Below are 12,352 nucleotides of genomic sequence, written 5' to 3' on the forward strand. Positions count from 1 at the left end.
TTTGGGACAGTGTAAAATCCGATCTCCAATGAAGTCTGTGGAAGTTTTGTCATCAACTTCAGAGGAACTAGGATTTTACTCTGTGTCTTAAATGTAAGGAAATCATTTTATCCACCAGGCTACAAAATGTATAGTTTTTGCCTTGAATATTTTTTAAGAGTTTTCAAGAGTTAACAAAGAAGGTGACAATATGAACTTGTTATGGTTTTCAGGGATCTGCAAGGGTCACACAAAGAGTGGAGACCTATTTGGTACCTACAAGAAAAAGGTGTAACAACTAGTATTTCCAGAAGGAAAGGTGCAGGCTAGAAATGAGGGGCAAGCTGCTTCTTTGAGGGATTTGTTCAATCGGAACTTTCTATCATATGGTGATATGGAAGCAGATAGGTAAATGAGTTTAAGACAAAGATAAATATCTTTTTGGAATCCAAAAATCTACTTAGGTCTTCTGGCTGAGTAGCAAGATGTCTCTTGCATAGGGTAGAGAATGGAATAATAGATTAGTTTCTTTTATTATCTCATGGAATTACTCTTGCTTTACACAAATGTAAATGGGAGGATAATCAGGCCTAATGTGTCTAATGTCAATACTTTGGCCATCCTAAATTACTGATAAAATGCGTGGTTTAGACAATCATCATCCTTAGGGCTCTTATAGAATGACAATTTCCAGTTAAAGTCTCAGGGTAGTCATGGTAACAAGGGGAAAAAATGTAAGTACGGATTAAAAAAATGAGAACTTGATTCTCATTCGCTACTTTATAGTGTAAAGGGGACCAGAGCAATGTAAAGGGGCCTTAGTGTGAATGAGAAATCACACCTAAGTGTCATGGAAGTGGTTTTCATTGTGTATGAAGGTGTTGTATGTGCTTGTTATGCTTTTTAACATAGAGGCTATGTTTGATAACTGAGAAACATTTTGAATATAATTGTTGCCATGCCACTGTCATGGGGTTCACTCACCACTGCGGCACCTCCTGCTGGCTGTCACAGGGGTTCACTCTGCTAGCTGGTGTGCCTTCCAGGTAAGGTTGCCAATTTGGGTTGGATGTATTCCTGAAGGTTTCATCACATGACATAGTCTTTAATTGAAGATTCATCTTAATTCCTGGACAATCCCGGAGGGTTGGCAACCCTATCTCCTGGTGGTGCCTCACCTGTCGTTGTCGCCTGCAAACCTGACACAGTCTCAGTACTGCAGCATCTTTGTCTTGACTCAGCCCTCTAGCTGTGTCACTGTCCATATTTTCCTCCTCCCGGGGTAAGGGCGGGGTGGTGGGAAAATCTCCGTTCTAGAGTCTAGCCACTTCCGCAGTGGTGAGTGGGGATGGGGGAGGCCCACCCATTACCCTGAGTCCTGGCCCAGGGATCCTGAAGCTAGCAGTATCCTGCTGCGTCTCCTTAACTTCTCACCTATGTTGCTTCAAATTCCCCGGGCCACAAGAATATCTCAAAACCCATGACTCTGTGTGGCCATCATGGCTAAAAGGTAGCTTTGATTATCATAGGGAGTGACAAATGCTGTCTGCTGCACTACACCAGTGCTGCCATTGACATAGCTGAAAGATTTCAGTGCTCATTGCCACATAGGAAACATATCTGTTTTTCAAAGACAATATTCCAGCTGCTACAGATTCATCAGATTAGTAAGAAAGGAGACTGACTGCCGTGTAGTCTTTGATGTTCTGTTGAACTTAATGAACGGTGAGCTTGAAGTTAAGCATGTTGACTGATGAACAAGGGCCTTAATTTCTGTGGGGACCTGTTTTAATATGTCACAAAAAGCTGACTCCTTAAAAAAGGCAGGTGGGGAGGAAACGGAGAACCCTATTTTGGGACACCTAATGCATTAGTGGGCAGTGTTTTGCACAAATTGTGGGTTTTTTTTGTAGTTACAACGTATTCACATCCACATAGCAATCCATATAATTATTTTAATACATTCACCAATGCATGATCTGGTAGATATTAGGCACGCAGGTTCTGATGCATCAAAAGTCTTAATATGGGGATCGTGCCCGCTCCCCCCCAAGCACTGTGAAGTACTGTGGCTCATAGTTGTTAATACATCATGATTTATTTTAGTGTTTATAAGTGTGGTGTGTTGAGGACTGTGTTGGAATTGCAAGCTATTGCTTTAAGAGCAGGGGTGAGCGGAAATGTTCCCTGGATCTGCTTGCAGACTAGAGGGTTCTGTAGCAAAGTGTACAGGCAGAGGCAGTTTGCAGACAGACCGCTTAAAGCTGGGTGGAGTGAGCTGTGCCTCTCTGCCTTAGGATGCAGCCTGTTTTTCTCTCTCTGTTTTTGGGTTCGTGTATTATAGTTCTGAATTCTCAGAAGTAAAGTAGTGTTATGTTGCAACCTTCCAGCAAGAGAATTTGTTTTTTTATTTTACTACTCTGTCTGTATGCCATGAAACATAACGATATGTAAATATTTAGTACCATAAACAGCAATTTTTTTTGTAGGGAGACCTGAGGAAAGTCCTTCACTTGTTTATAAATTGTCTGTTCTATGGTTCTAAAGGAACAAAAAACATTCTAACCATGGCATTGTATTGGTCCCTTACTAGATGGAAATGGTAAAATTGTCAATAATAATAGAGAAGAGGTAGAAGTGTTCAATAAATAATTCTGTTTTGTATTTGGGAAGAAGAAAGAAAATATATTCATATCATAAGATGATAATGAAACACATTCCTTTCCAACAGTAACTCAGGAAGATGTTAAATAGCATCTACTAAAGTTAGACATTTTTAAATCACCAGGTCTGGATAATTTGCATCTGAGCGTTTTAAAAGCACTGGCTGAGGAGCTAGTTGGACTGTTAATGTTGAATTTTCAATAAGTCTTGGAACTTGACACACATTAGATTAAAGAGACTGGATTAAAATCTGGCTAATTGACAGGTTTCTAAATGGAGAATCATCAAGTGGTGTGGTTTTAGTGCAGTCCTTCAGGGACTGATTCTTAGCCCTACTCTAGTTAACATTTTTGTCAATGACCTGGAAGAAACCATAAAATTGTTACTGATAATTTTACAGATAAGCTTACAAAGAGAAGGTTAAAGGGTTACTTGATCACAGTCTATGTGGATATCTACACAGCATTTTGAAGCCCGTGGGAGCGAAACTTCCAGCCCAGGTTGACAAACTCGAGTTAGCAGGGCTCACACTAGTGTTCTAAAAATAGCTGTGAAGACAGCACTTTGAAGTTGTGGTTTCGGCTGGAGTTGGGCTCTGAAGTCCCTCCCACTCCTTAGGCTTTAGAGCCTGAGCTGTAGCCTGAGCCACAACTTTCAAGTGCTGTCTATACAGCTATTTTTAGAGTGCTAATGCGAGCCCCCCTAGCTCAAATGTGTTGATCCAGGCTGGGAGGCTCACTCCCGTTGGCTCCAAAATACTGAGTAGGCATATCCTATAAGAGCCTACATGGGGAATAAAACTTTGATTGTGGGCTCTTCAATTTAGCAGACATAGCTATAACAAGATACAATGACTGAAAGGTGAATCTAGACAAATTCAGACTGGAAATAAGATGTATATTTTTAACAGTGAGGGTCTTAGCCACTGGAACAACCTACCCAGGATGGTGGTGGATTCTCCATCACTGTACATTTTCAAATAACTTTGGATGTTTTTCTAAAAGAGACGACTACTTCAAACAAAAGTTGATTCAGAGAAGTCCTATGGCCTCTGTTATGCAGGAGGTCAGACTAGATGATCGCAATTGTCCCTTCTGGCATTTTCTATGACTCTATGAATGAATAACTCATTTGCCTGTGCACAGAATGTATTTTTCTTTTTTGTATGGTTTGCTGTCTCACATGCCAGACTTTCTAATATAAGCTCTGATTTAACCTGCAAAAGTGTACACTTTCCTTTTACCATATTTTCTTGTACACATAGGGCATTTGCATGTGGAAACACAGTAAAATCCTGGCCCTGATACCAATGGGGATACAGAATATTTACATGGGCAAGTGTTTATATATTCACATGAAAAATTTGCATATATGTTTGTGTCAAGCATCTGAGATTTGAAATTTTGGCCCTTAAGGATATGGTTTCGGAGTGATCTATACAACTTATTCTTCCCACCTCAGTTTATCAATAATACTAGACATTCTGAAGGAACACATTTCCTCAATAATTTCAAATGAGAGAGATTCAGCTTTGGAAATGGCCAGCTAAATTGCATCAGATTAATTAAGCTTTTTCTTCTCAGGGTGGTCTGCATTGTGTGGGGAGCTGGGAGGGAGGAGGTCTGTGGGAGATAGAGAAGGGAAGTCAGAGCTCTACCACTATTCACTTTAAAGGCCACAGATCTTTTCTAATGCATCAAGTCCTCAGAGTAAGAATGCACGTATGTATTTGTCAGAACATATGATGTGACAATAGCTACATAAATAAAATTATGGCTTATTGTTTTGCACTTACATATGTTCTGTTCATAATACAAATAGTCACTACAAAGTAAACCATCGATGCAATTAAATTTCAAATGACTTTATAATCTCTAGTTGTAAGCTGCTAGATTTTTATATATACATTTTGGGAAAATTTAGATCCATAAAATAAATACACTGTACCATGTACCATCTCAATAATATAAATAAATTCTTCAGAAACAAATATATAAACAAATAAAACTATTCTCCCAAAATAGCGACTAGTACATAAAATGTCAGCTGATATGAAATAAATAGTCTTCTTCAGAGACAGAACTATTGTATTCCATAATGAAAACATTGTGTTCTGACATTTTATGCCATTACACAAGACTGCTGGAAATAATTCAGTTAATTTCTGTAGCAATTCACCTTTTGCGTGATAGTTATTTAATTACATGCCCGTTTCCACAAGTTTAAGATTAATTAATAGAACCAAGTCTACTCTTCTAAAGCAAGTCATTGGACATACACCTCTAACTCGATATAACGCTGTCCTTGGAAGCCAAAAAATCTTACCACGTTATAGGTGAAACCGAGTTATATTGAACTTGCTTTGATCCGCTGGAGTGCTCAGCCCCGCCCCTCCCCCCCCCCCCCCCAGAGCGCTGCTTTACCGTGTTATATCTGAATTCATGTTATATCGGGTCGTGTTATATCGGAGTAGTGTATTTACTTGCATTCAGGTTTTGATTTATTTTAAAGTACAAGAAAATGGCAATAATAAGTAATATTGCCATTTTGTTGAGAAATCTAAATTTTGTGAAATTAGGCTATGATTTTTTTTTTTTTTAGTTTTCTGAAACTTCTGCTTATTGTCAATTTAAAGTAATTGCATTTAGAACCCAATCCAGCTCCTACAGAAGTGAATGGAAAAGCTCCTATTGACTTCAGGGGGACTTGGATTATACCTTAGGCCTTGACTACACTACAGATAGGTGAACATAGGTTGCCTTGTGTTGACCTACTTGCGTTTTTGGCTATGCTCAAATTTGTCACCGGCTAACATAATGGCTTAGTTACAGCAAAGTTGTAAAACCACCTCCTAGAATGGTGTGAAGCCATGGCTGAGCTACTGAGGTCAATGCAGTGCAAGTGTAGACACTGCATGACCTATGTGGACACTAACAGTCCTTCAGCAGTTGTCCAACAATGCCCCATTCCCTGCAACAGTGACTGCTCAGGTCACAATTGGAAACTAAACTACCTTGGGGTCATGGAGACTGGAAGTCTCTCTCCATGTTAAAACTTCCTGTGTGTTTTTGAAATTCCTTTTACATATTGCCCACTTGTACATCTAGGAATTCTCCCTTGCTGTGTGCAACTGCCCAACCAACCATGCCAGCTACATGCATTAGACATGCTCCGGCCTGGATGAATTATTGGATCTCCTGGGATTGTGGGGAGAAGAGGTTGTGCAAGCACAGCTATAGACCAGCTGGAGAAACATGCACATCTATGAAAACATTGAACGGGAAATGCAGGCAAAGGGGTATGATAAGGATCATTTGGCAGCAGACATGCAAAACCCGTGGAAAAAAATGCAGAAATTGGGTTTGGTTTTGGCCTAATTGGCTTGTGAGTTGCTTGTTGGCTAGTTTTTGGCTTGTAGCTTGTTGGGCTTATAGCTTGTTGCTTCTTTTTTTTTTTTTTTTTTTTTTGATCGGCTCCCAGCAAGGGGGGGTAAAAGGGGGAGAGAGTCAGGGGTGCACAGCGGGCCCCCCACAGTCCCAGACCGCACGCCGGGTGGATCTAGTCACATAGAGTGTTGGGGTTCTTAGGGATTGGCTTATTTTGGCCTTGTTTTGAATGGAATTAGCTTGATTTTTGGCTTATTGTGAAAGTCGGGGTGCTTATTTACGGTGTGAAAGTTGGCAACTGTGATCCACAGTAGTGTCACATCAAACTAAGGAACTTTGTTAGGCATAAGGCAAGGTCAGGGAGGTCAAAAAACTTTCTGGTGCTGAGCCACGGACCTGCCGCTTTTACAACTGCCTGCCATACTTGATGGAGACCCCACCAACACCTTGCAGATCACCATGGATACCTTGGAGGAGCTCAAGACAGACACTCCTGCAGTGAGCAGGGAGAATATTGGGAGGGTGCGGTACACTAGCCATGCCACGAGCCAGGACCTGTTTGAGACTCCACCACAGTGTACCCAGTTCCACCAGCCGAGCATGGACCAGCCCATTGACAGGGAAGGAAACTCAGGTGAGTGTGTGCATGCAATTTTTCTTACAGTGTTCAAATTTAAAGATGCCCCAGCCCATCCCCAAGTTAACAAGACACAGGTATTAACTTGTCATTATTTTACTCATGAGAGAAGATGTAGTGGTACAAAAACAGAGATTGCATGTGCCTTTCATTCCCCTGTTGGGTTAGGTGGGGATGGGGCATGCCGAGCAGTTTGTTTATGTACATAGGGATATACCTTGTATCCTCCTAAGGGATCTTAATACAACTTTAGTGAAGATACTCTGCAATCTTCTTCCAACAGTTTCTAGGGTTGGCTGCCTTATGTTTTCTTCCATGGAGGACACTTTCCTATGTCACTCCATGATGAGTTCAGCAGGTACCATTGTAGTAAACAGGCTAGCAGCATACGGGCCTGGGCAGCGACAGGCTGCCAATAGCAGCTCTCTTTGCTTTTGTTACCCTCGGGAGTGAGTTATCAGCCAAAAGCACCACTGCCTGTGGAAAACAGTGCCAATATTCACTGGAACGATACAATGATACATCTATCTGTTTTTATCAGCTACTGCTGTTGTGGCCTTAGGGGGTGCCCCTTCCACACCCGCAGAATGTTTAACCCAGAGGAGGAGGAGAAAGAAGATGACTAGGGAGGACATGTTCAGGGAAATTCTACAAGCTACTGCTGCATCAGAGCATGAACAAAGGGCCTGAAGGCATGGAGAAGGAAAGAGCAGACAAGAGAGAGACCCAAGAGTCCCAGCAGGAAAAGAAGAGGGAGATGCACCAGGACATAATGGGTCTTCTCAAGGAGCAAACCAAATGCTCCAGATGCTGGTTGACCTACAAGTCTAAAAATCCCAGACTTCCTACCTTTGCAGTCTTTGGAGAACTCTACGGTAACAGCTCCCCACATCTCCCAGCATACCACATGACCTCCCTACTCCTACCATTCCATGTTTGTCTATGTGTGAAAAATACAAACTGGGGTGAAAACACAAAAACTGAGAGAGACAGAGGCAAAATGCAAGAAAGCCAAGTGTATGACCCTAGAAAACACCAGAGAGAGAGAGTGTATTTGGGGCCTGCGGTTGACTAAAGAGGATTGGGGCAATAAGCTAAAATAATATTCTTTTGTTTATGGTTCCTCCTGTGTTCAGAGAAGCAGAGACTTGTACATTCCTTGTAAATAAACAAAATTGCATCAAAGAAAATACCAGACTCAATCATTAATTTCTACCCCCAACTGGAATATCCTCAGGGCCCCCAAATTTTGACAAGCCACCCACATTGAAAAGAAGCAACTAAATGACAGTCAGGGGTCCCATTGTCAAGAAGTGGATTTTCCTTTTCATTTCAGAAGGTTGTACAGGAATCTTATAAAGAAATTACTTGTGGCACTCAGTCAATGGATCCAGTGTCATGAAGCTCTTGGCATTTAGAATTATTTTTCAGTTACTACTGTGACTGTACTTCAAAGTTGATTGCATAAAATCGATTACAAAGGGAACAGAGTATGAAGGGGAGAACTGCAATGGGAAATCTAAGTAATATTTGTTAGTTGATTGAAAAATTTTATGCTATATAAAAACAGGCAAAACTATGCTATTCTCCAGCACAGCTCAAAAGATAATTGCAGGAACATTAGTAACCTCATGTAGTTGATGTCTCTTGGTAAAGATTACAGAGATGTAATGTATCAGAGGGGTAGCCGTGTTAGTCTGAATCTGTAAAAAGCAACAGAGGGTCCTGTGGCACCTTTAAGAGTAACAGAAGTATTGGGAGCATAAGCTTTCATGGGTAAGAACCTCACTTCTTCAGATGCAAGTGATGGAAATCTCCAGAGGCAGGTATAAATCAGTATGGAGATAATGAGGTTAGTTCAATCAGGGAGGGTGAGGTGCTTGGCTAGCAGTTGAGGTGTGAACACCAAGGGAGGAGAAACTGCTTCTGTAGTTGGATAGCCATTCCATTCACAGTCTTTGTTTAATCCTGATCTGATGGTGTCAAATTTGCAAATGAACTGGAGCTCAGCAGTTTCTCTTTGGAGTCTGGTCCTGAAGTTTTTTTGCTGTAAGATGGCTACCTTTACATCTGCTATTGTGTGGCCAGGGAAGTTGAAGTGTTCTCCTACAGGTTTTTGTATATTGCCATTCCTGATATTTGACTTGTGTCCATTTATCCTCTTGCGTAGTGACTGTCCAGTTTGGCCAATGTACATAGCAGAGGGGCATTGCTGGCACATGATGGCATATATAACGTTGGTGGACATGCAGGTGAATGAGCCAGTGATGTTGTAGCTGATCTGGTTAGGCCCTGTGATGGTGTTGCTGGTGTAGATATGTGGGCAGAGAGTTGGCATCGAGGTTTGTTGCATGGGTTGGTTCCTGAGTTACAGTTGTTATGGTGCGGTGTGTGGTTGCTGGTGAGACTATGCTTAAGGTTGGCGGGTTGTCTGTGGGCGAGGACTGGCCTGCCTCCCAAGGTCTGTGAAAGTGAGGGATCATTGTCCAGGATGGGTTGTAGATGACTGAAGATGCGTTGGAGAGGTTTAAGCTGAGGACTGTAGGTGATGGCCAGTGGAGTTCTGTTGGTTTCTTTTTTGGGCCTGTCTTGTAGCAGGAGGTTTCTGGGTACACGTCTGGCTCTGTTGATTTGTTTATTTCCTTGTGTGGGTATCATAGTTTTGAGAATGCTTGGTGAAGATCTTGTAGGTGTTGGTCTCTATCTGAGGGTTTCAAAGTAGCAGCCGTGTTAGTCTGTATCCACAAAAAGAACAGGAGTACTTGTGGCACCTTAGAGACTAGCAGATTTATTTCAGCATAGGCTTTCGTGGGCTACAGCCCACTTCATCAGATGCATAGAGTGAAACACACAGACAGAAGATATTTATACATACAGAGAACATGAAAAGGTGGAAGTGTGCATACCAATTGTAAGAGGCCAATCAATTGAGATGCGCTATCAGTAGCAGCAGAAGAAAAAACTTTTAAGTGATAATCGAGATGACCCATAGAAGGTGTGAGGAGAACTTAACATGGGGGAAAAAAAAATTCAGTTAGTGTAATGACCCAACCATTCCCAGTCTCTGTTTAGACCTAAGTTAATTGTGTCTAATTTGCATATTAATTTGAGTTCAGCAGTCTCTCTTTGGAGTCTGTTTTTGAAGTTTTTTTGTTGCAAAACTGACACCTTCAAGTCTGTCACTGAGTGATTAGAGAGGTTGAAGTGTTCTCCCACTGTTTTTTGAATGTTATGATTCCTGATGTCAGATTTGTGTCCATTTATTCTTTTGCGTAGAGACTGTCCAGTTTGGCCAATGTACCTGGCAGAGGGGCATTGCTGGCACATGATGGCATATATCACGTTGGTAGATGTGCAGGTGAACGAGCCCCTGATGGTGTGGCTGATGTGGTTAGGTCCTATGATGGTGTCACTTGAATAGATATTGTGACAAAGTTCCTCCTCTATCTTGGTGGGTCCTGCGCTTATTGGCGGATTTTCTTGCCTCAGAGATTCACCATGTGGGTTGGGGAACAGACCAGAGACCTTCCCCTCTGGGAGAACCCACAGTCCAGGTCAATTAGGAGGTTTGGGGGGAACCCGGATGCGCCATCTACTCCAGGTTCTAGCCCAGGGCCCTGTGGACTGCAGCTGTCTATAGTGCCTCCTGTAAGAGCTACATGACAGCTACAACTCCCTGGGCTACTTCCCCATGGCTTCCTCCAAACACCTTCCTTATTCTCACCACAGGACCTTCCTCCTGGTGTCTGATAACGCTTGTGCTCCTCAGTCCTCCAGCAGCACACCCTCACCCTCTCACTCTCAGCTCCTTGCGCCTCTTGCTCCCAGCTCCTCACACTCGCCCCACAAACTGGGGTGAGCTCCTTTTTAAAACCCAGGTGCCCTGATTAGCCTGCCTTAATTGATTCTAGCAGCTTCTTCTTAATTGGCTCCAGGTGTCCTAATTAGCCTGCCTCCCTTAACTGGTTCTAGCAGGTTCCTGATTACTCTAGTGCAGCCCCTGCTCTGGTCACTCAGGGAACAGAAAACTACTCATCCAGTGACCAGTATATTTGCTCTCTACCAGGCTCCTGTACCCCACTGGACTGGGTCTGTCACAATATGTGGACAGAGCTGGCATCGGGCTTTCTTGCAAGGATAGGTTCCTGGGTTAGTGTTTTTGTTGTATGGTGTGTGGTTGCTGGTGAGTATTAGCTTAAGGTTGGGAGACTGTTGTAAGCGAGGACTGGTCTGTCTCCCAAGATCTGTGAGAGTGAGGGATCATCTTTCAGGATAGGTTGTAGATCTTTGATGCGCTGGAGAGGTTTCAGTTGGGGGCTGAAGGTGGCGGCTAGTGGCGTTCTGTTATTTTCTTTGTTGGGCCTGTCCTGTAGTAGGTGGCTTCTGAGTACTCTTCTGGCTCTGTCAATCTGTTTTTTCACTTCAGCAGGTGGGTATTGTAGTTTTAAGAATGCTTGATAGAGATCTTGTAGGTGTTTATCTCTGTCTGAGGGATTGGAGATGTAATGGCAGTGAAGAAAGATTTAACACCTCATTTTGCACTCCCTTTGAAGTCAATGGGAGATCAATGTATGTAAGCCTTGCAAGATCCAGGTCCCAGTGCAGAAGAGCATTTAAGCACATACTTAATTTTAAGCATGTGTTGAAATTATTTGCTTAATCTGGAGCAGTACTTTATCTCAGAAAAAGAAATTTTAGGTTAGAATATGTTACAATTGTTATAATCCTAATAGAGCTCTCCTTGTAGATGCTCACCACATTACTATATTAGACCCAAACCTTGGATTCTGCCTGAGTTTAGGTTGCTAAATTGGGACAGAGTCCAGTCACTGTCATAAACTCTGTAGTTCTAGACACACTCTTGGCATGCAGATCCTCTAGCACTCCTTTCTCAGATATGGTACTCTGCAGGCCAAGAGCACTGGTGCTGAAATTAATATTGCCTTCCCAAGCCTTTTCAGTAGCGATTGCATGCTCCTCAGAGTTCCACTGAAACCATGGACTCTCTGGATTTCTGTTTCATCCTTCAGAGAGTATGTGACAGTTAAACTAAGAGAGAGACAGCTATCACAAAACAATTCCTAAACACTTTACTCATAGACAAAGCACAAAAGATATACAGATCTATGGGAAAATAACCAATACCTGCATGAAAATTCCTGCTTCCAGTGTCCTCAAAACTCCAGAACCCTTTGTGTTTTGGTCCTTTTTTTTCAGGGTCCCAGGATCCTCCTCTCTTCCTTCTCTTACCCAGTGTTGCCTTCTTGTTTGAGACAGTGAGAGAGTGCCCCTGCTAAAACCAAAACTTGCCCTTTTATAAAATTCTATGCCCCTCTGTGAGGTGACCTTCCAGAGCAGCTTCAAGTCTCTCTTCAGGTAATATGTTGCTTGTTGACAGCTCACCTGAAATCCAGATTGGGAAAACTTGTTCTAAGGTGCTTCCATTTGAATGGAAGATCATCCAGATTAAGAAATCTTGATGCTCACCATTGTTAACCTACAGCTAGTGGGCACACAGAGTTTCTGTTAAAGAACTCCTGGTTATCTCAGTCCATTATGGAGGTTAAGAGGCAAAAGTGAAGGCACAATGCAATATATAATCAAAATGGAGTTGCCCACCAATATAGACATGTGCAGACATACACTCATCTGTCACTACAATGTTGCCAACTTTTGTAATTTTCGT

At 42.3% G+C, this 12,352-nt stretch overlaps 1 protein-coding gene across 2 annotated transcripts in view; it reads left to right on the forward strand.

The window, feature by feature from the left end:
- LOC128839568 (uncharacterized) overlaps positions 1-12,352 on the forward strand; it is a 127,406-nt gene that overhangs the window by 75,352 nt on the left and 39,702 nt on the right. The window lies entirely within an intron of this gene.

The sequence above is a fragment of the Malaclemys terrapin genome, chromosome 6 (assembly GCF_027887155.1).
Source record: "Malaclemys terrapin pileata isolate rMalTer1 chromosome 6, rMalTer1.hap1, whole genome shotgun sequence".
Classification (NCBI taxonomy): Eukaryota; Metazoa; Chordata; order Testudines; family Emydidae; genus Malaclemys; species Malaclemys terrapin.